General features: G+C 47.7%; 1 pseudogene; it reads left to right on the top strand.

Moving 5' to 3' along the window:
- The first annotated feature begins 3511 nt into the window (after nucleotides 1-3511).
- Nucleotides 3512-20947, top strand: LOC120432785 (annotated as a pseudogene).
- Nucleotides 20948-22823: the final 1876 nt, after the last annotated feature.

Genomic DNA, 22823 nt, shown 5'->3' with positions numbered 1-22823 from the left:
AAACTTTGCTAGACCCGCCCCTGCACAGTTACCAGCTACACAGAAAAGGATGCTGGTGTTATTTGTCTCTTAGAAATAGCTCATAACTTCCCTTCAACTCATTCATGTCACCTTAAAGGTAAACCTGTTTCTCCATCACCTGTTCAGCTCTGATGATTCAGTAAGGACATTTCCTGGTTTCATCTTCATGTTTCCCTCTCACCACATATCCAAACCGATATCATATCACTATCAGTTACTTCATAGCACCCGCCCAGCTGTATAGAAACTCTGTCATGCTAGCTAAGACGCAGTACGAGTTATTGTAACTGACCGGCGGCCGCCTCAAGTCTCTCATCCACCCGCTGGCCTCTGTGGAAGCTCCGCCACAGCCACCACCAAATAACTGAGTTATTTTTACACATCGGCCAGCATCTGGCCAATCCACCACCTTTCATTGTTTATACCGTTACAAAAACAACAACAACAACAAAACCATCGGCCGTAAAAACGATGGTCGGTACGAGGGAAATTTCTTTTGCAGTTCATCTGAAAAGATGCACTTGCGCTTTGAGATCTTTTAAACATCATTAGGCGCGTTGCTGCGCGCTGTCTGTCCCGTCTGTGAGCGCAGAACAAGCACTCACAAAGCAGCAGTTCCGGGATGACGTCTCACACATGGGTCCTCTGTGGGAATACAAGAAAACCCGGACATTTTTATCAATCTCGAAAATCCCCCCGGACGCCCTGGACAGAACGTGAAAAGTGGACATTTCTGGGGAAACGAGGACGGTTGGTCACACTACCCTTGGGACCTTCGCCAACTCCTCCTGTCTCAAGAAAGCCAGGTCCATCACAGCTGACCCCTCGCACCCTGCTCTCCACCTGACGGCACTCAGGTCAGTCAGGTCCCACACCTGCAGACTTACAAACAGCTTCTTCACCTGGGCCATTCAAACTGTAAACAAACACTCCTCTTGTCTGTAATTTATTCCTGATGTCTTACTTATTATATTTTTATTCCATGCACAGTCGGTGTGGAGCACCCACACTTGAGCAACATGTACAATGACAAAAAAAAGGGCTATTCTATTATATTCTAAACGTTAGTATGTGTGTGGGTTTGCTGCGGTATCTGTGGTTTGTGTAAGTCAGGCATGTCCAAAGTCCGGCCCGCGGGCCAATTGCGGCCCGCGGTCCAGTTTTAATTGGCCCACAAGTAATTTTATAAATAGAATAGAAAATGGCCCGCACTTCAACTTTTGCTTGAGTTTATTGCACTTCTTAGTTTTAACACCAGGGGGAGCTACTGTTGATCAAGGCAGTTGCTCCACCAAAAAGGACAATCACAGAAGAAATTTACCCCAAGTTACCAAACATGGCAGAACCAAAGAAGCCAAAGGTAGTGAGTGCAGAAAATTTCAGACACTGTGGGAGTGTGAATATTTCTTCAAATAATTCAAGGGACGTGTGTCTGTTTGATCTGCACTGAAACTGTGGCAGTTATGAAAGAGTATAATGTACGACGTCATTATGAAACCAAACATCAGGCCTATGCATCCTACACTGGTGCTGAGCGAGAGCAGAAATTAAAGCAAATGCTAGCTGTCCCGCGGGTCAGCAACAGTATTTTTTCGTGCTCAAATTGTCCAGGAACAGGCTCCAATAGCAGCTATGAGGTCGCCCAACTCATCGCAGGACATGACACTTTTTCAGATGGAGACCTCATAAAACACGGCCTCGTTAAAGTCACCGAAATAATGCCCGGAAAAAAGTGCAGGACTTCAACAACGCCAGCGTGTCCAGAAATCTAGTTGTGCCACGCACTGAAGACTCGTCAGCCAACATTAAACTGCAACTGTCTGATAAAGCTTTGCTTTTGATTTTTACCCATCGCATGCGATCCGAGCACTGATGCCACAGACACCGCACAGCTGCTAATTTTTTGCGGGAGTGGACGAGCACGAGCGCTTTAGGTGAGTAAAAATATATTCCACAATACCCGTGTGTTAATATGCAGGTGCACATGCTTCAAATATCAATAATGCGCATCAATTCTGTCACTACCCTGCCACAATTCTGTTTGCTTTTATACCACTTTCTTATATGCTTTTTCTTGTTAACACACAGTAGTACACCGCTGTGCACAGCGCACGCACAGGCAAAGTCAGCTGATCTCCTCTGATGCAGATCTGCTCCTTGATCAAGTGACATTTGTCTGGATTTTTGGCACGAGTGGCGCATTTATCAGCACCGCAGCTGGATGGCCCGATTACATACCCAGCGCAGCTGATACTACAGAATAATTTACTAAAATTATATGGACTCATGTTATTAAGTCCAGTTCAATCTGTTAATGTTGATAATCGTTTCAAACGAACGTTAATAGGTGTGTTGCTAAGCCTAATAACGTAATAACAACTTGAAATGTACCCGTCCCATTTTCCCCTTTGTTGTTTTTCTCTGTGCTGTAAATCTTCTGTCTAAGAAGAAATCTGAGGCTGCTGTTCTGAGAATGAGCTACCAAAGCTTTTTCTGAATAAATCAATAAAGATCCATTTATGGAAAGCTGTGATGAAGGCAGTTTTGTCTTTAATTATATTCAACAATATAACACATTTGACCACTTTTAAGTGATTTTTAATACAGTAAAGTTAAGGTTATATACCTAATTTCTAGTAAGTGGCCCAGCCCCTCCTATATTTTTATGTATGTGGCCCTCAGCGAAAAAAGTTTGGACACCCCTGGTGTAAGTTAACTACAGTAACTGAGCTTGTAGAGCTGTGAACAGCAGGGGGCGCTCCGTGAGAATTGGGTTAATCCACGAAGAAGAAGAAAAGAGAGCGACGAGAGAGAGGGAGGGAAAATTGTTTTGGTCACCAACAAAAAGGCTCTCAAAACAATATATATATGTGAATTTTTGCGTGTACTCATATAATTATTTTTTTTTACCTCTGGTTTTGTATGTTCATGTTCTGTTCTTTTGTATACTTCATCTGTTTGTATGTTGTATACTCATTGTGTGTTCAATAAAGTTAATTTAAAAAAATTGTTTTGGTGTAAAGCGCATGCGCATTGTGTCGACAGCCTGTTCACGCGGGTGTTCGGTGCTAGCCGGTTAGCTGCAGTAAAGTCGGTTAAACTCCGCGAAACTCAGAGAGTCTTAGTGTAGGCGTTGGTCTCAGGTAAAGCGTGGCAGTTTCCCATGAGAAAAAGAAGTTTGGCACTGTTTTCTGCTGCTTAATCCGCCAACAGACAGCTGCTAGTTCGGACATAACACGAAGCTAACGTCAGCATCCACGGAAGCTTCAAACGGCCCGGCAGCTCAGGTGAGTCCAAGTAACCGTGACGGCATACTTCCGAAACACAGACACCTGAGCCTGAGCTAGCTGAACTTTGACCCCGTTAGGTGCTGTGGTAGGAGTGGATTGTTTACTGGCTCGCGGACCTTGGGGTCAGAGGTCAGCAGCGGGCTCTAGCTGCCACAGGGGTAGTATTGAGCAGTAATCGAGTACGTTTCCTTTGACAGCTCAATCCTGGAGACAGGAAGTACAGCACTACCTATCTCACTGAGTTTAGGTCCTGCCTTGCTGAGCTGTAACGTCTAAGAAGAGGAGGAAGATGTCTCCGGTGTCAGAGGTTGAGGGCTCGGACGTAGGGGGCGGGGCCAGGAGACTACGCTGTCCAAAGAAGACTGTCTGTGTCCCGTCTGCCTCGAGATCTTCATGGAGCCCGTCACACTGCCCTGTACACACCTTCTGCAAGGTAACACACACACAATGTGTGCGTAGCTCAGGTGTGTTAAGCTTACCTGCACGACCAGCAGGTGTCTGCACAGACAGGTTAGGGGTGTGCGTGTGCCGCAGTAGTCAGGACCTTTTTGTGTGTGTGTGCGTTTCCGTCTCCTTGAATGATATCATCAGGCTGATTCATTTCTTTCTGTGACTGAAGAAGTGGTTTTAAATAAAGTCAGAGGTCAAAGGTCTGCTGGATGCCAGTACCTTCAGCCTGACCTTACACATTATAGTCACATGACTTCTCCTCTGGGCGCCCGGCAGAACTAGGCCTGACTGTGTGTGTACCTGTGCAGGTGTGCTTCCTGGAGTCGGTGGATAAAGCCACACACTGTGCTGTCCCATGTGCAGGAAGAGGGTTTCACCTGGGCTAGTTACACAGCAGGAACAACACACACTAGTGAACGAGACACTGTGGAGACGGGTCCAAACCTGCTTCCCCGACAGTGCGGCACGCCTCAGGTCACAGGGCCCAGCAGGTCGAGGACCCCCACTCAGGTAACGCTGCACACAAGTGTATGGCTAAAAACTGCTGTTTGTGAGGGCAGCCAATCTGAAAAGGTACTGCTTTTGTAAAGGGTGAGGGGCAAACAGCTTGTTTCACGGAAGCTCAGAAAAAGAAGGATTACTGTGAAACATGAACTATGCAGAGCTGCTTTCTTACAGGTCAATGTGACGTTGAACCCACTCTGTGTGTGTGTGTGTGTGTGTGTGTGTGTGTGTGTGTGTGTGTGTGTGTGTGTGTGTCTGTGTGGCGTGTGGGCAGCGTTGGTGTGTTTCAGAGTTAGTGAACCTGGAGAGCTGAGGCAGGAGTACGAAGACCAGATCACCAAAGTGAGTTCAGTCTCTGAGACACACACACAGTCTTTTGCTCGGATGTGTGAGAATGTGCAGCGGCCTCAGTGTTACACGAACCCCAGGGACTTAAGATAAGATAAGATTTTATTAATCCCTCGGTGGGTTCCTCTGGGAAATTCGGTTTCAAAAAGCACAGCACCGACAGAAGTTACAGAACGTGAGCAGAATATTATATATATACATATATAAATACAGACACATATATAAATACAGAGTATACAAAAGGGATAAATAGGAATAAGAATACAAGGGAATTGCACATTTCAAGTATTGAAGTCTATTGCACCGTTGACTATTAACAAAAAGTATTGCACAGTGAAGTGAAGAGGCACTACAGCTTAGTTGTCCCCCTCCTTTGTCCTCCTGTCTCCCCTCCTCTCCCCTGCAGAGAGGAGTTAAACAGTCTGATGGCATGTGGGACAAAGGAGTTTTTAAGTCTGTTGGTTCTTGTCTTTGGGAGAAGCAACCTGTCACTGTCCTCTGGTTGTTTATGGCCGTGTGCAGAGGATGCCCATAATGTCCAGCAGTTTCTTTAGTGTCCTTTTCTCTGCCACTGACACCAGAGTGTCCAGCTTCATGCCGACCACAGAGCCAGCCTTCCTGATCAGTTTTTCCAGCCTGGATGAGTCCTTCTTTGCTGTGCTGCTCCCCCAGCACACCACAGCATAGAAAAGTACTCCAGCAACCACCGACTGGTAAAACATCCTCAGGAGCTTCCTGCAGATGTTAAAAGACCTCAGCCTCCTGAGGAAATACAGTCGGCTTTGGGCTTTTTTATACAGCCTGACGTACTGTGGTCTGTCAGTGAGGTAGTCGGAGATCCAAGCGACCAGGCAGGGGTCCACCTGCATCCTGTTTAGTTTCTCCTGGAGCAGACAGGGCTGGATGGTATTAAAGGCACTGGAAAAGTCAAGAAACAGGATCCTGACCGTGCCTTTTCCTTGTCCAGGTGTGAGTGGGCTCTATGTAGGAGGTACAGGATGGCATCCTCCACTCCGACATCCGCCTTGTATGCGAACTGTAGTGGGTCCTGGGCATGTTGTACCTGTGGTCGGAGGAGCTTGAGGAAGAGCCGCTCTAGAGTCTTCATAAGATGTGACATCAGTGCCACCGGTCGGAAGTCATTCAGCTCATTGAGCCGGTTCTTTTGGGGACCGGGACGATGCAGGATGTCTTCCAGAGGGCGGGCACTCTCCCCAGTCGCAGAGACTGAGGTTGAAGACTCACAGCGGCTCTCCCAAGTTCAGCAGCACACAGGGGTGTCATAGTGTCAGGAAGGGGGGGAAGCGAGGAGGTAGGAGAGTGGGAGAGGGCTCTGTAGTAAAGGTGAGGGTGAGGGTGGGGGTTGTGGGCTGGTCAAACCTGTTGAAGAAGTAGTTGAGTTCGTTTGCCTTCTCCACAGTCCCCCCACTGTGCTGTTCTTGGTGTTGTGGCCTGTGATGGTTTTCACACCATTCCAGACCTCCCTCATATTGTTCCTCTCCAACTTCTACTCCACCTTCCTCCTGTAGGTGTCCTTTGCTTCCCTCAGGCAGCTTTCACCTCCTGCTGTGCTGCTTTCATCTCCTCCTTCACTTTGCTCCTGAAAGCCTTCTTCTTCATGTTGAGGACAGCTTTGACTTCCTGTGTTACCCACGGTTTGTTATTAGGATAACACCGCACTGCCTTAGCAGGGGCGACCGTGTCCACACAAAAGTTGAGGTAGTCTGTCAGACAGTGTGTCGCCTCTATGTCCTCACCATGTGGGCTCAGAAGCACATCCCAGTCTGTGGTGTCGTAGCAGTCTCTCAGAGCTTTCTCCTTTCTGGGGTCCATCTCCTGATGGAGCGTGTTGTGACAGGCTGCCTTTGGACGAGGGGTGTGTATTGTGGCTGTAGGTAAACCAGGTTGTGGTCTGACTTCCCTAGTAGGGGAGGGGTGGCTTAGCCATCTCTCACATTAGCATACAGTAGGTCAATTGTCCTGTTGCTCCTTGTGGGACAATTCACAAACTGGTGAAAAGCAGCCAGAGTAGAATGCTGTGTGACATGATTAAAGCCTCCAGATATAATAATGAAAGCCTCGGGGTGTTGTGTCTGCAGTCTTGCTGTAACTGTGTGTATTTCCTCACAGGCAGCTGCTGCGTCGGCCCTCGGAGGGATGTAAACACACACACAGATCACATGACTGAACTCCCGAGGTAGATAATATGGCCGCAAGCTAACGGCTAGCAGCTCCAGGTCCGGACGGCATACCGAAACTTTAACGGAGACGTGTCCAGGGTTACAATATCGGTGTCGGTGGTTGTTCAGAGCGCACAGTTCATCAATCTTATTCTGTAGTGAGTTCACGTTGCCCATTATCACTGTCGGGATTGATGGTTTGAATTGCCTCCGTGATCCGCTTTCTCGCCCAGCCTTGCAGCCTCTGTAGCTCCTCTTTATCTCAGCCGGGATGTTGTGTCGCATGCCGGTCTGTTCCTTTGTTGTTAGTGCCAGCAGCTCCGCACTCAAATAGTTGGAGCTGTTTCCAGAAGTTTTAAAAAGTGCATTATCCATCTTGTATCGCTATATCTAAGAGGTAGAAGTAGAGTAACTAGAGGAAGGTGAAATAAAGTTTGAAAGCCTAGGCTAAAAAAAAGTTAAAAGTTAAGAAAAGGTGCGGTGCTGCAGAGGTACTTGGAAAGGCTGCTGTCACTCCAGCGCCATCTTGACTATAATTAATACTTGACTATACTTAATTTGGACCCCATAGAATGTAAAACCACTAATGCGACACACCTGGCTGTTTACAGGCATTGTGAGTCAAGGCTGCTCTAATGTGGGCCAGAGCTGATCAGTAAATATTTAGGGAACTGTAGGTAGTGAAAAGACGAATAATTACTGCTGATGAGCCAGGTCAGAGCTGGGAGTGTGTGTCCACATGTGTGAAGAAGTGGGCGGGTAGCTGCTGTGCAGAACAGCAGGGGACGCTGATGAGGTGCTGCAGGTTTGATGGCGAGAGATAAAACCCTGTGATTGTTCGACTTTTTACAATTATTTTTTTAATGTGTTTCGTAGCAGCTGTGAGTAGGGCTGCAGCTATTGATTATTCCATCAAGTAATCGGATGATAAATACTTTTGTCCTATTAATGAGTAATAATAAATATTCAAAAGAGAACCCTAACCCTGCATCTGTCAAACCCTTTGATTAGCTTTAATTGTGTGCTGTATTGAAATTTTAAACTTTTACAGACAAAATCTTCTTTAAAATATACAAATAATCACAAGTATAGTCAAGTAAAATATATACAGCATCCAAATTAAGCCATAAAAAATTACCCTACTCTTCTTGGAAGGCTTTCTGACATTAGTCGGAGGCGGGTTTTAATGCTGCTGAAAACAGACGTCATGATTGTGTAGACATTAATATTAATAATTCAGTGTCCATCCTCACACCCTCAGGTCACAGTGTTACTGGCCCGTGTACATCTTTACTGGTTTCTGAAAAAAGCTTTTATTTTTACACTTTCAAATATTAGTGCAGTTTAAGTAATAGAGTATTTTATAATATTTCACTTTAAATCTAAAAATGTTACGAAAAGCCTCCAAATAAATATGGTGCAATACACCCCATTCCCTCTTAGACTCACCCCTGTTTGCTTCCACATGTGATAGGATAGCTGCGTCAGTCTCAGTAAGGCTCCGCCTCTTTACTCTTGGTGGTATAAATAGACTCCGCCTCACATTAAACCCTGCCAGCATCATCGCTGCTGCTGTTGTGTTTTTGCGTGTGAGCTTATGTGGTCAGAGGTCTTATTCACAGGCTGCTCATAATGTTCATCCTCGGTAATAATTTAAGTTATTAACATGTCATTGTGTACCTTTGTTTATGAGTTTATGCTAATGTGCACTTTTACTTTACGATCTGTAATAAATGATCTAAATTCAATTCAATTCAATTTTATTTATATAGCGCCAAATCACAACAAAAGTCGCCTCAAGGCGCTTTATATTGTACAGTAGATCGCACAAATCACTGATAAAACTAATAAAACTTAAATACTTAAGAAATGATCTTTCACCATCACTGCTGTTGTTGCAGGACGGGTGAAAGCTGACCGCCAGCCATTGGTGGGCGTGGCCATAACACGCTTATAGTTATTCTCACCTGTGACTGAAGCTCTCAGCCTGCAGTAGCACCCTCCAGTGGGTTAAACACATTTCTGTAATAAGAATCCATATTCTCCTGTGTGTGTGTGTGTGTCACTGACTTTCATATGTCTGTGCTCTCACTCTCTGATGTCTCGGCCTAAAGGTCTGAAAAGGTCCTGGACGGCCTAAAAGTATGTGTGAGATCTGTTGTGATGATGGCCTGTGGTTTATGTGTCGCCTGACCCAAAGAGGACCTTTGACTTCCTGATGAACACACTTTGGTCCTTCAGGTAAATCTCAGGTGTGTCTGTCCTCTCTCAGCTGACCAAGGAGAAGCGGGAGCTCCAGGAGGAGGAGAGGAAGGCCAGTGAGGAGTACATCCAGAGGCTGCTGGCTGAGGAAGAGCAGCTGCTGCGGGATGAGAGGAAGAGGAGGATGAAGACGAGCGGCTGGCCAGACTGCTCAGTGATCAGCTAGTCAGTGATTGGTCCACACTGGGAGAGGCTTATAGATACAGATGCCTCACAGAAAATCCCCATGTTTGATTAACAATCAGAAACTCTGAGCTTGTTGACCAGTGATCAGTTGGTAGATTCTTTCTCTGAGGAAATTTATCGCCTCTCTTTCCCTCCTCGGCAGAACCCTCCTCCTCTCGGGACAGGGGTCATGTTGCTGTGACACCACTGAAGAAGAAGAAGGCGGCCTCTGTGGGACACATCGAGAAGTAAGCGACTGTTTTAAAGATCAAGGTCATCGAGGAAGAGTGGTTAGAGTTACATGACCCTTAAGTGTGTCAAAGTAAACTGTATTGTCATCTCTGCTATATACAGTACAGTATATAGAGAGAAGAGACGTCGAGGCTCCAGTTCCATTCAGTGCAACAAACAACAATAAATATAGGAAGAGTAAGAAATAAATATAAACTTTGAGACTGAGGTAAGAGGAGTAAATATACAGTTAAGCTAAAAGGGATCAATAACAGTCTAACTTTACAATTGAGATTTAAAGTGGCCTTGAAGTGGTTTATAGTGACCAACATGAGCAGGATTGTCCATAGAGCAGCATCTGTATTTACAAAGGCAGTAGCATGTGGAGTGCAGTAGAATCAGTTAATGGTTTGTGTGGGTGTGTGTGGTGGGCGGGGGGAGCTGGTAGTGAGTTCAGGAGTCTGATGGCTTGTCTCGCAGTCTGGAGAATCGGGCCCCGATGCTGCGATAGCATCTGCCAGATGGGAGGAGGGAGAAAAGTCCATGTGAGGGGTGTGAGGGGTCACGCACGATGCAGGAGGCCTTACTGATGCAGCGTTTGTGAAGATGTCCTGTAGCAGAGGGAGAGATGTTCTGTTGATCTTGGCAGCTGCTTTGACGATCCCATGTAGCTGGCTGAGGTTGCCGACTTTGCAGTTTCCAAACCACACGGGATGCAGCTGGTCAGAACGCTCTCTATGGTGCCCCTGTAGAACGCGGTGAGGGTGGGAGGAGGAGGTTTGCCCGCTTCAGGTGTCTCAGGAAGCGGAGGCACTGCTGGGCCTTTTGGTGATGGAGGTGGTGTTGGTGCTCCAGGTGAGGTCGCCTGAGATGTGAACTCCAGGAACTTGATGCTGTTAACAATCTCTACTAGAGCTGGGCGATAGAACGATAACGATATGTATTGCAAAATAACTTTTTCTCAATAGAAAAATTTTAAAAAAATTTAAAATTGAAAAATTATTACGATAGGCCTCATCTCTTTGTCCTCTTAAAAAAAAAAAAAAAAAAAAAAAAAAAAAAAGAACAGCCAATCCAAATTAAGTAGCGCAGAGCCAAACCAATCACAGCCGCAGCGTCACGTCACGTGACTTGTTACGTACAGCACAAGCGCCAAGGCGCACATGTGTATTTGTTTTGCAGCCGCAGCCCGGTAATGAAGGAAATGAGTTTGCCGACTAGAGAAAAAATCAACCGAGAGCGTGAGCTAAGGTTACCAAGAAAGAACAGATGATGGTTCCAATGCCGGAGAGCTTGTCGAACGGAAGGGCCACAGAAGTTCCGTGAGTGTGAAGGTATTTCGCTATTTCAAGTCTGACAAAAACAGAGTAGCACGCACTGTAAATTGTGCCGAAAGCGAGTCTGAAATACAATAAAGCGGTGCATGCTCAATCTCTGACTGAAAGCGCTGATTCATTATTCGCTTTTGTCAGACTAAAGTCACTGTTAAAACTGTTTGAAAAGCTAAGCTATACAACAAGGAGAGATTGAGAATTTCCTTTTAGTTCTCAGTTTATTTGATATTGACAAAAGTTAGTCAATTTTGTCTGTTCTTCTGTAAAACGACCTAAGATTTATTTTTAGAATTAATATTTTGTTTCTAAGTGGAATTGACAATTTAGTCTGTTTGTTTGTTTTATTTTGAAACTTAAACGCTTTAGCGGCTGCCTTTTGTGTAGTTTGCAATATTTGCCTTTATTTATCTAAAACTGAAGTCTCATGTTCCTTAAGTACATCTACCCTGTTGAACTTATTATGGGAAATAAATATTTTAATTAAAACAACCTGCTAATTATTTCACATTTTACTTGTGAGCAACGGCACATTTAAATCTTACAAATATAGTTATTTGGCTTATATCGTGATATATATCGTTATCGCCTGAAATGAAAAAAACATATCGTGATATAAAAAATCTTATATCGCCCAGCTCTAATCTCTACCGTGGAACTCTGGATGCTGAGTGGTGTGTGGTGGAGCGAGTCTTCCTGAAGTCGACGATCATCTCCTTGGTTTTGTCCACATTCAGTGACAGGTTGTTCTCGCTGCACCAGAACGCCAGCTGCTTGTGTCGTCAGCGAACCTGATGATGTGGTTGGAGCTGTGTAGGGCGGTGCAGTCGTGTGTCAGGAGAGTGAACAACAGAGGGCTGAAAACACAGCCCTGAGGAGCTCCTGTGCTCAGCCTGATGATTCAGACGGACTGAGGCCTCTCTGACAGGAAATCTAGTATCCAGTTGCAGAGAGAGGTGCTCAGTCCCAACTTGCTGAGTTAGTCAAACAGTTTTTGGGGGATAATGGTGTTGAATGCTGAGCTAAAGTCTATGAACAGCATTCTGACATGGGTGTCTTTCTTGTCCAGGAGGAGAGGTGTAGTGCAGTGGAAATAGCATCCTCGGTCGATCTGTTCGACCAGTATGCAAACTGCAGCAGATCCAGTGAGCAGAGGAGGCTGCTCTTCACGTGTGCCATGTCTCTCGAAGCATGTCATGATGATGGGGGTCAGGGCGATGGGACGATAGTCATTCAGGCAGGATACTGAGGATTTCTTTGGCACTAGGATGATGGTGGTGGACTTGAAGCACGCTGGAACGATCATCTGTATCAGCGATGAGTTGAAGATGTCTGTGAAGACATCGGCCAGCTGATCAGCGCAGTCTCTCAGCACGCGACCTGGGATGTTGTCTGGTCCGGCAGCTTTCCATGGGTTGACCTTGGTGAGAGATCTCCTCACATCGGCTGCAGGCAGAGAGATGGTCTGGTCGGTGGTGGGGGGCGTGGCTTTCTTCACTCACGTGTTATTCAGTGCATCAAACCGTGTGTAGAACTTGTTCAGCTCCTCAGGAAGTGTGACATCTCCATCATAGCTGCTTGGTGCAGGCTTGTACTGTGTGACGGCCTGAATGCCCTGCCATAAACTGTGTGAGTCCTTTGTGTTGTGGAATTGGCTCTGGATCTTTTGTGCATGTGCACGCTCTGCTTTCCGGATGGCATGAGAGAGGCTGGCTCTGGCTGTTCTGAGAGTTGTTTTAACTCCAGACCGGAAAGCAGCATCTCTCTCCCTCAGACATGCATGTACTGCTGCAGTGAACCAGGGTTTCTTATTGGCTCTCGTGGTGATGTTTCTGGAGACCGTTACATCCTCTGTGCACTTACTGATGTCACAGGTCACAGATTCAGTGAACTTGTCCAGGTCCAAGAAGCCATTTTGGGTGGCTGCCTCTTTGAACATGTCTGTGCACTCGAAACAGTCCTGCAGCGCTGAGACAGCCCCACTCGGCCAGACTCTGATGGTTTTTCTGGCAGGTCTTGTGCGTTTCAGCAGTGATGTGTTTGTGAGAGTCCTAGATGGGTCTGGAACTCAGAGATAGCCCTCCCTTTAACCCTGATCAGTAGTTCAGTCTGTCCTGTTTTCATGACTTTACCTGAAACATACCAGAGGTCACATTGATCAGCTGCTCCGAAGTTTACTGGTCGATGAGGTGTCAAGGTGCCAGTATAGCCTTCACGTTGGTTGCTTTGACACTGCTGCAAAATCATCACACAGTCACTTGTATTTATGCCGCTGCAGTATTCACCTGAACAGCAGGTGTCACCACTCAGACAGCACTACCACATCAGCGTTGAGATAGGAGGAGAAGAAGACTTTACAGAGCGGTTGGGTTTTTCTTTTCTTTCCAGAAAGTCTCTAGTTTTCAAACATTTGCCCGTATGTCGGCACGCCTCTGATCGCCTGTACTGGAATATCATTAAAGTGGCAACGTGATCGTACACTAGTCTGCAACACAGCAACGCCCCAGTTTATAAAGATCTAAAGGTGCACGTACCCGAAACGCCACTGGAATTGACGGACCCACAGCTGCACACACAGCTTTCAGCCAAGTTATAGTCACAACACTCCTGTACTCCTCTTCCTGATCACCTGAGATACACCCCATGATGGCTGTGTCATCCACAAACTTCTGAATATGATGCACAGGTGAGAGGGGACAGCACAGTTCCCTGTGGCGCTCCTGTGGCACAGTGCCAGACGTGACGTCCTTCAGCCTGACGTACTGTGGTCTGTCAGTGAGGTAGTTGGAGATACAAGCGACCAGGCAGGAGTCCACCTGCATCCTGTTCAGTTTTTCCTGGAGCAGACGGGGCCGGATTGTATGGAGGCCCTAGAAAAGTATAGGAACAGGATCCTGACGCTGCTCTTTCCCTTAGGTACAGGTCAAGGTCAAGTTTATTTATACAGCACATTTCCACTAAAATAAGTAAAATGCAAAACGATGCAGTAAAATACAGAAAACAAATAAGTCAATAAAAACAAAACAACAATTAAGGCTGTTCAAAGCAAAATGTTTAGGTTGACATGTATTAAAAGCCAGACCATAAAAATGTGTCTTTAGTAACAATTTAAAATGTTTGTGCAGGTCTAAAATTAAGAGGAAGACTATACCAGAGTCCAGGGGGATGTCATGATGTCCGGGGGTTGTGTGCTGGTCAAACCTGTTGATGAAGTTGTTGAGTTCGCTTTGCCTTCTCCAGTTTGTGGTCTGAGGCTACGCTCTACACGCACCGGTATTTTTCTATGCGTTTGCACCTTTCGTCCACACGTAAACGGCGTTTTCAGTCACTGAAAACGGAGATTTCTAAAACACCTGCCAGGGTGGATATTTTCGAAAACTCCGCTTTTGCATTTACGCTGCGGACAAGAAAAACGGAGAAAACGCAGCGTCAAAGGTGTGCGCCACGTTATTGTTTCGGTGAAATGAATTTCTACAATACTGTTACTGTTAATTGTACTCTCTGCAGTGTTTAAATGCTTACATACATACACAGTTACTGTCCCTCCACACATACGACTCGGTTCTGCTTCTATGCGCCATCTTTGTTTACTGTTTCCTACCGAGGCTTCTAGACTTCTGATTGGCCAACATTTCTACACGGTTAGGAATATATTGCCAACTGTTGTTTTGGCATGTTCCTAGCAGCGTTTTCCTTCATTTCTGCATTTACGTGTGGACGGGATTATTTTTTTTAAACGAAAACGGAAAATCTCCGTTTTCAAAAATACCCGTGTACGTGTGGACGTAGCCTGACTTCCCTAGTGGGGGGAGGGGGGTGGCTTTGTATGCCTCTCTCACATTAGCATACAGTAGGTCAGTTGTCTTGTTGCTCCGTGTGGAACAATTCACAAACTGGTGAAAAGCAGCCAGAGTCCAGGGTGACATGGTTAAAGTCTCCACATTTAATAATGAAGGCCTCGGGGTGTTGTGTCTGCAGTCTTGCTGTGTGTATTTCCTCACAGGCAGCTGTTGCGTCGGCCTTGGGAGGGATCTAAACACACACACAGATCACATGACTGAACTTTCAATTTAGATAATATGTTAACGACTAGCAGCTCCAGGTCTGAACAGCATACAGATACTTTAACGGAGACGCGCCCAGGGTTACAATATCTGTTGTTGATGTAGACAGTAAGTCCCCCACCTCTGCTTTCTCCACTGACCTGTTGTCCCTATTGGCTCTCACAGACATGAATCCACATAGCTCTACGTTAGTCCCTGGCGTTAGCTTGGTTAGCCACGCCCGTGAAGATAAACAAGCTACACTCACGGTAGATTGGATGGTTGTTCAGAGCAGACAGGTTGTCAATCTTGTTCTGTAGTGAGTTCACGTCGCCCATTATCACTGTCGGGATTGATGGTTTGAATCGCCTCCAGTGATCCACTTTCCTCGCTTTCAGCTTCGCTCCAGTCTCGTGGCCTCTGTAGCTCGGCCAGGATGCTGTGTCGCATGCCGGTGCCTTTGTATTTAGTGCCAGCGGCTTTGCTCTCGAATAGACGAAAGGCCGCTGTTGCTCCAGCGCCATCTTGAAAGTATGTGATGTCAAACTGAAATTAAAAACACTGAGGAAGTGCCTACTCACACCATGGACAAATAACTCGCTGTGTCGGGAACGCCATCTCTATGACCTCACACATCTCTATTTGTTGTTTCAGGTTCCTGTCCCCCCGAGTGGCTCCGCCCAGCTCCACCTGTAGCTCCACCTCCAGCCATGTGTCCAACAAGGTGAGTTTGAACTTCTATTTGATTCAGTGTTATTTATATAGCACCAAATCACAACAGCCGTCACCTCGAGGTGCTTTATATTGTAAGTCAAAGATCCTACAACAATACAAGAAAACAGAAAAGCCCAACAATCACATGACCTGCTGCGGCGAGGGCTTTGGTGACAGTGGGAAGGAAAATAGGAAGAAATTGGTTGGAGTTTGAAAATGTAAAAATAAAAGCCTTTTTTCACAAACCAGTAAAGATGTACACGGGCCAGTACCTGAGGGTGTGAGGATGGACACTGAATTATTATTAATATTAATGTCTACACCATCATGACATCTGTTTTCAGCAGCACTAAAACTCGCTTCCGACTAATGTCAGAAAGCCTTCCGGTAAGGTTCGTGTTTTATCTTATTTTATTTGACTTTGTCTGTACTTGAGATTATTTATATATATCTTTTTCATTTTCATTTAAGAAACGTTTATCATCATCATCAGGTGACTTCTTCAGTCTCAGCTGACTGCAGGTCTCAATCTTATAAACAGGACATTTGTATAATGACTGAAACCAGCCCACTGAAGGAACAATGGGCTGGGAGGTCAGTTCGTTCATCATTAATATGTACATTCTCATGACCATTGATCAACAACCACTGATCAATGGTCATGAGTCCCACTCACAGAGTTGGGGAATGGCTGCAATCACAGCATTGTAAGATGGTGACAGATGTATTCTTGGTGGTGTTCCAGGGTATGATAGCAAAGCCCTCTTTTCCACTTCTTCCATGTACAAATTGGCCACGATGGCTGAAACTGGGAACCCATGGCACACCCATGTTTCTGCCTGTAGTCCATCCATCCATCTTCATCCGCTTTATCCGAGGCCGGGTCATGGGGGCAGCAGCCTAAGCAGAGAAGCCCAGACCTCCCTCTCCCCAGCCACCTCCTCCAGCTTATCCGGGGAACACCAAGGCGTTCCCAGGCCAGCCGAGAGATATAATCTCTCCAGCGTGTCCTGGGTCTGCCCCTGGGCCTCCTCCCGGTGGGACATGCCCGAACACCTCACCCAGGAGGCATCCTTGTCAGATGCCGAACCACCTCAACTGGCTCCTTCGATGTGGAGGAGCAGCGGCTCTACTCTGAGCCCCTCCCGGATGGCTGAACTTCTCACCCTATCTCTAAGGGAGGCCAGCCACCCTTCGGAGGAAGCTCATTTCTGCCGCTTGTATCCGCGATCTCGTTCTTTCGGTCACTACCCACAGCTCGTGGCCACAGGTGAGGGTAGGGACGTGAGATCGACCGGTAAATTGAGAGCTTCGCTTTTACACGTAGCTCCTCTTCACCACGACGGACCGGTGCAGCGCCTGCATCACTGCAGCCGCAGCACCAATCCGCCTGTCGATCTCCGCCCCTTCTCCCATCACTCACGAACAAAACCCCGAGATACTTGAACTCCTCCACTTGGGGCAGGAACTCATCCCGACCTGGAGTGGGCACTCCACCCTTTTCCGGCTGAGAACCATGGCCTCAGATTTGGAGGTGCTGATCCTCATTCCCGCTGCTTCACACTCGGCTGCGAACCGCTCCAGTGCGAGCTGGAGGCCTTCACCCGATGAAGCCAACAGAACCACATCATCCGCAAAAAAGCAGAGATTAGATTCTGAGGCCACCGGTGAAAGCCCTCTGCCACTTGGCTGCGCCTAGAAATCCTGTCCATAAAAATTATGAACAGAATCGGTGATAAGGGGCAGCCTGGCGGAGCCCATCACCCACCGGAACGAGTCCGACTTATTGCCGGCAATGTGAACCAAACTCTTGCAACGGTTGTATAGGGATCGAATGGCCCATAGCAATGGGCCAGACACCCCATACTCCTCATAACACCTCCCACAGGACACCTCGAGGGACACGGTCGAATGCCTTCTCCAAGTCCACAAAACACATGTAGACTGGTTGGGCAAACTCCCATGCACCCTCAAGTATCCTTGAGAGGATAAAGAGCTGGTCCAGTGTTCCCGCGACCAGGACCGAAAACCGTATTGTTCCTCCTGTATCCGAAGTGAGACTATCAGACGAACTCTCCTTTCCAGCACCCTGGCATAGACTTTCCCAGGGAGGCTGAGGAGTGTGATCCCCTGTAGTTGGAACACACCCTCCGGTCTCCCTTCTTAAAGATGGGGACCACCACCCCGGTCTGCCAGTCCAGGGTACTGCCCTGATCTCCACGCAACATTGTAGAGGCGTGTCAACCAGGACAGCCCTACAACGTCCAGAGCCTTCAGGAACTCGGGCAGACCTCATCAACACCAGGGCTCTGCCACCAAGGAGTTGTTTAACTGCCTCAGTGACCTCGCCCCGAAATTGGCGGTCATTCCCTCATCCCCAGACTCTGCTTCCTCCGCTGGAAGACGTGTCATTGGGATTAAGGAGGTCCTCAGTATTCCTTCCACCGCCTGACAATTTTCTCAGTCGACGCCAGCAGCGCCCGCCAGCACTATACACAGTGCAGGTAGAGCACCGCTTTCCCCCCTGAGACGCCTGACGGTTTGCCAGAATCTCTTGAGGCAGTCCGAAAGTCTTTTTCCATGGCCTCTCCGAACTCCTCCCACACCCGAAGTTTTGCTTCAGCCACTGCCTGAGCCGCATTCCGCTTGGCCTGTCGATACCTGTCGGCTGCCTCCGAGTCCCACAGGCTAACCAAGCCCGATAGGACTCCGTCTTCAGCCTGGTGGCTCCCTTCACCTCTGGTGTCCACCATTTGGTTCGGGATTACCACCACGGCAGGCACCAACCACCTTTGCGGCCACAGCTCAATGCAGCAGCTCGGGCGATGGAGACGCTGAACATCGTCCATTCGGACTCAATGTCCCCAGTCTCCCTCGAATGCTGTTGAAGCTCTGCCAGAGGTGTGCGTTGAAGATCTCGCGGACTGGGGCCTCTGCTAGACGCTCCCAGCACACCCTCACTCACGCGTTTAGGTGCACCGGGTCTGTCCAGCGTCCTCCCCGCTACCTGATCCAACTCACCACCAGGTGGTGATCAGTTGACAGCTCAGCCCCTCTCTTTACCCGAGTGTCCAGAACATATGGTCGAAGGTCTGGTGATACGATTACAAAATCGATCATCTGCCTGCAGCCTAGAGCGCCCTGGTGCCACGTGCACTTATGGACACTCTTATGTTCGAACAAGGTGTTCGTTATGGCCAGACTATGATTTGCACAGAAGTCCAATAACAAAACACCGCTCGGATTCAGATCAGGGAGGCCGTTCCTCCCAATCACGCCCCTCCAGGTCTCGCTGTCGTTACCTACCTACGTGAGCATTGAAGTCTCCCAGCAGGACAACAGAGTCTCCAGGTGGGGCACCTTCCAGTAACCCCCCCCCAGGGACTCTAAGAAGGCTGGGTACTCTGAACTGCCACTCGGCGCATAAGCGCAAATGACAGTCAGGACCCGTTCCCCGACCCTGAGGCGCAGGGAACAAACCCTCTCATCCACCGGGAAAATCCCCAACGTACCGGCAGCAAGTCGAGGGGATATTAAAATACCCACCCCAGCCCGCCGCCTCTCACCAGGGGCAACTCCAGACTGAGACAGAGTCCAGCCCCTCTCCAGGAGACTGGTTCCAGAGCCCAAGCCATGCGTAGAGGTGAGCCCGACTATATCTAGCCGGTACCTCTCAACCTCACGCACTAACTCAGGCTCCTTCCCCACCAGAGAGGTTACATTCCATGTCCCTATTGCCAGTCTTGGCAGCCGGGGATCAGTCCACCATGGCCTCCGCCCGGCACACAATGCACCCGACCCCTATGGCGCCTCCTGCAGGTGGTGGGCCTGCGGGAGGATGGGCCCATGTCTCCTCTTCGGGCTGTGCCCAGCCAGGTCCCATGGACTAAGGCCCGGCCGCCAGACTCGCCTCGGGCACCCTCCCGGGCCTGGCTCCAGGGCGGGGCCCCGCAACCCTATCCCGGCAGGGTAAACTGTTCCCTCGATGTTCTCTTCATAAGGGTCTTCTGAATCGCTCTTTGTCTGGTCCCTCACCCAGGACCAATTTGCCATGGGAGACCCTACCAGGGGCAAAAAGCCCCAGACAACATAGCCCCTGGGATCCCTGGGACACAAAAACCCTCCACCACGATAAGGTAGCGATTCACGGAGAGGTAGTACTGCCTGTAGTACTGACCTTATATGTGAAGTAGGTGGAATTAAGACACAGCTCAAACACACTTGGTCGATGCTGAGAGTGGTCCTGTTGCTGAGGTTGGGGTCATCCTGTAATCTCTTATGAACTTCCTCCAACACTTTTGTGACTGGGATGCAAGTGAAGAGAGATGAAGATCGTACAAGACCATGGTTTCATCTGTCTCCATCATGACATCTCTCACCTTCTCAACACAATCCAAGGTGTTCTGGATGTGGTGTTCAGAGCTGCCCACCAGCGTGTTGAAGTCAGACAAATGGCACTTCAATACAATCAAAGAGTTTAGTTGTTGTTTTGACAGATGTTTTATCTAGTTTTCTCTCTTTTGAATATTTGTTATTACTCACTAATAAGAATAAAGTAGCTTTATCCCATTACTCGGTTAATGGAGTAAATAATAGACATAAAAACACCACCGTGCGTTTTATGTTCAGTGAACAGGATCTACATGTGAGCGTGGCAGTGACGACATGTCTGTGATTTCCTGTTTCAGGAGAACATCCTTGTTTCAGAGGCAGCGCTACCGGCAGAACGAAGACCACCTCAGCTGGATTATTATGGGCCTGAGACCGATCTCCGCCCACCTGAGGAGGTGGCTGAGCGTCAGCCAGGGAGTCAGGCAATCAGAGACAGAGGATGTTCATCAGTGAAGAGGAAGAGCTCAGAGCTCGAGGCCACAGAGGAGGTGACGGCAGACACCAAGCGAGTCTCTCCCCATTTCCTTGGCTCCTCTTCCTTCTCCTTGCTGGAGGCAGCCGAACAGGAGCTACAGGAGAGGAGGAGGCAGGAGGAGGATGACCGACAGCTCGCTTTGATCCTGCAGAAGCAGCTCGACCAGGAGGAGAAACGGTGTGCCACTGACAGAAGCAAAGGCTCCACCGACGCCTACCAGCTCCGACCACACCGAGGAGCTGAGCAGGAGGGCCGCACCTCTATCATGCCAGGAAGACCCTCCAGGAGAACGCCAAAGAACTGCACCGCCAAGCCCTCTGCTGCCTCCTCCTCCTCCTCAGGGAAGGGGAGCAAACAGACTCTTCTGACTGAGATGTTCTCCACCCTCAGCAGCTGAGCTGTCCTCTGCCTGCTCCTCCTCCCCCCCTCCTGCAGGAGCATGAATAAACTGAGCTGTCTACCTGAGCGCTGTTGTTACTTTAAAACACATCCTGACCAGAAGTTTGTGGACACGCTGCTGCCTCTTACCTGTGAGTCATCATGGTGAGCTTGGGCGGTCCACAGATTTGATGGCAGTGAACGCACACTGGGAATGGTGAACAGAGTTCATGTGTTTTAAAGTTGCTGCTGGAGAATGACTTCCTGCCTCTGCAGGTCATCCAGCTGGGAACGCTTCTTTCTCATTGGTGGAAGCGCTGGCGAGGACTCAGTGCTGTCAGGTTATTTTTACCGCTTGCTAGGTGACACAGAGTCACCATTTTGTTTCCAGCCCCAGCTTCTGTGACTCCGCCCAGAACGCCGTCCCACGTCTGGTTAACTTGTTGATGATTTATTGGGTGGTGTGTAATGGTGTCACATGATAAAATGTGAGGCATTGTGGGATACAATGCATGCTGACTGCAGTGGGTCATGTGACGCTACATCTGATTTATTTTTATGGTTTGAATGTTGAAAGTGGGAGTTTCTGGTTTTCCCAGGGTCACCTGAATGCAGCACTCACCCGTTTAAGCGGCACATGGCCGCAGCATACAGTGGGAGGGATTAAAGAGGCTGCTGTGTCAACCTGTTTGTCTTTTTGTTTTTCTGAGAAATAAACCATCGACATCATCGTTTCCTGTTTTCTAACACTAACGAACGAGCAACTCCCCGTTCACTATTTTGCCCAAAGGAACTTTGGCAGACAGACACCCAGGGTTCAAGCCACCGACCTTCCACTTACAAGATGATGTGACGATTATAGGTGGAGCCTCTCTATGACATCACACAGGTCTCACAGTAGAGTTAATTCTATGTAGACCAGAGAAACACAGATCACACTTCAGCTTTTTAAAACTTTTGAACCCTTCAGATGTTTTTATGGTTAAACGACGATACGAGGTCGGTGAAAGGGTCACATACATAACATCTCCTATCACTAGTACGCAGATGATATCCAAATGTACCTTCCTCTAAATTTGGTTGCCCGTCCCCATTCTCGCCTTTGTTCCAATGTCTGCGGGTGGTTAAAGACTGGCTATCCCAGAACTCGCTTATCTTAAATGAAAGCATAACAGAAATTGTTTTCGATAGCCACGTTCCTCTGGGCCAGCTAACTGATACAATGGGGTCTTTTCGCCAACCACCTTTCTCGCTCTGCCAGAAACCTCGAGTGCTCATGGATAGTTCTTTTAAATTAAACAAGCAAGTATCCACTGTGCTAAAAAACTGCTTTTATCAATTACACCAAATGTCCAAAGCTAAGCCCTATATACCGCATAAAGAACCTGAAAAACGTATCCATGCCTTCATCACTTCTAGATTGGACTATTGCAACTCTCTTTACCTGGGCCTCCAACTCTCCCTCCTTCAGCGCCTGCAATTAGCCCAAAATGCGGCAGCATGCCTCCTAACCAGCACCAGAAGGCATGAGCACATCACCCCTGTCCTCGCTAACCTACACTGGCTTACCGTCAAATATCGCATTGATTTCAAAATCCTGCTCACTTTTAAAATTCTAAATAACCTGCCCCATAGGTGTTTAACTGATCTCCTTGATCCGTACAACCTAAAGAGAGCACTAAGATCCTCCAGCCAACTGCTCCTAATGCAACCAAGGTCTCGTTTAAAAACTAGAGGTGACCGTGCATTTGCCATCACTGCCCCTAGACTCTGGAATAATCTCCCAGTCGAAATCCGGACATTGGAATCAGTTCAATCGTTCAAATCCCGTTTAAAAACATGCTTGTTTAACTTAGGTTTTGAAACAAATTAGTTTGACTTTCATTCGGCCTGCATTACACCATGTAAATGCAATTTTAAGTATAATGTTCTTTGTTCTGCCCGCATTGCGGTTTTATTGTGAAGCACTTTGATCTACACTAGTCTTTTAAATATACTATAGAAATAAACTTTGACTTGACTTGACATGACCTCAGACT

Source organism: Oreochromis aureus, linkage group 14 (genome assembly GCF_013358895.1).
Source record: "Oreochromis aureus strain Israel breed Guangdong linkage group 14, ZZ_aureus, whole genome shotgun sequence".
Lineage (NCBI taxonomy): Eukaryota > Metazoa > Chordata > Actinopteri > Cichliformes > Cichlidae > Oreochromis > Oreochromis aureus.
Note: the sequence above shows the minus strand (reverse complement) of the source record. Positions and strands in the feature narration are given on the sequence as shown.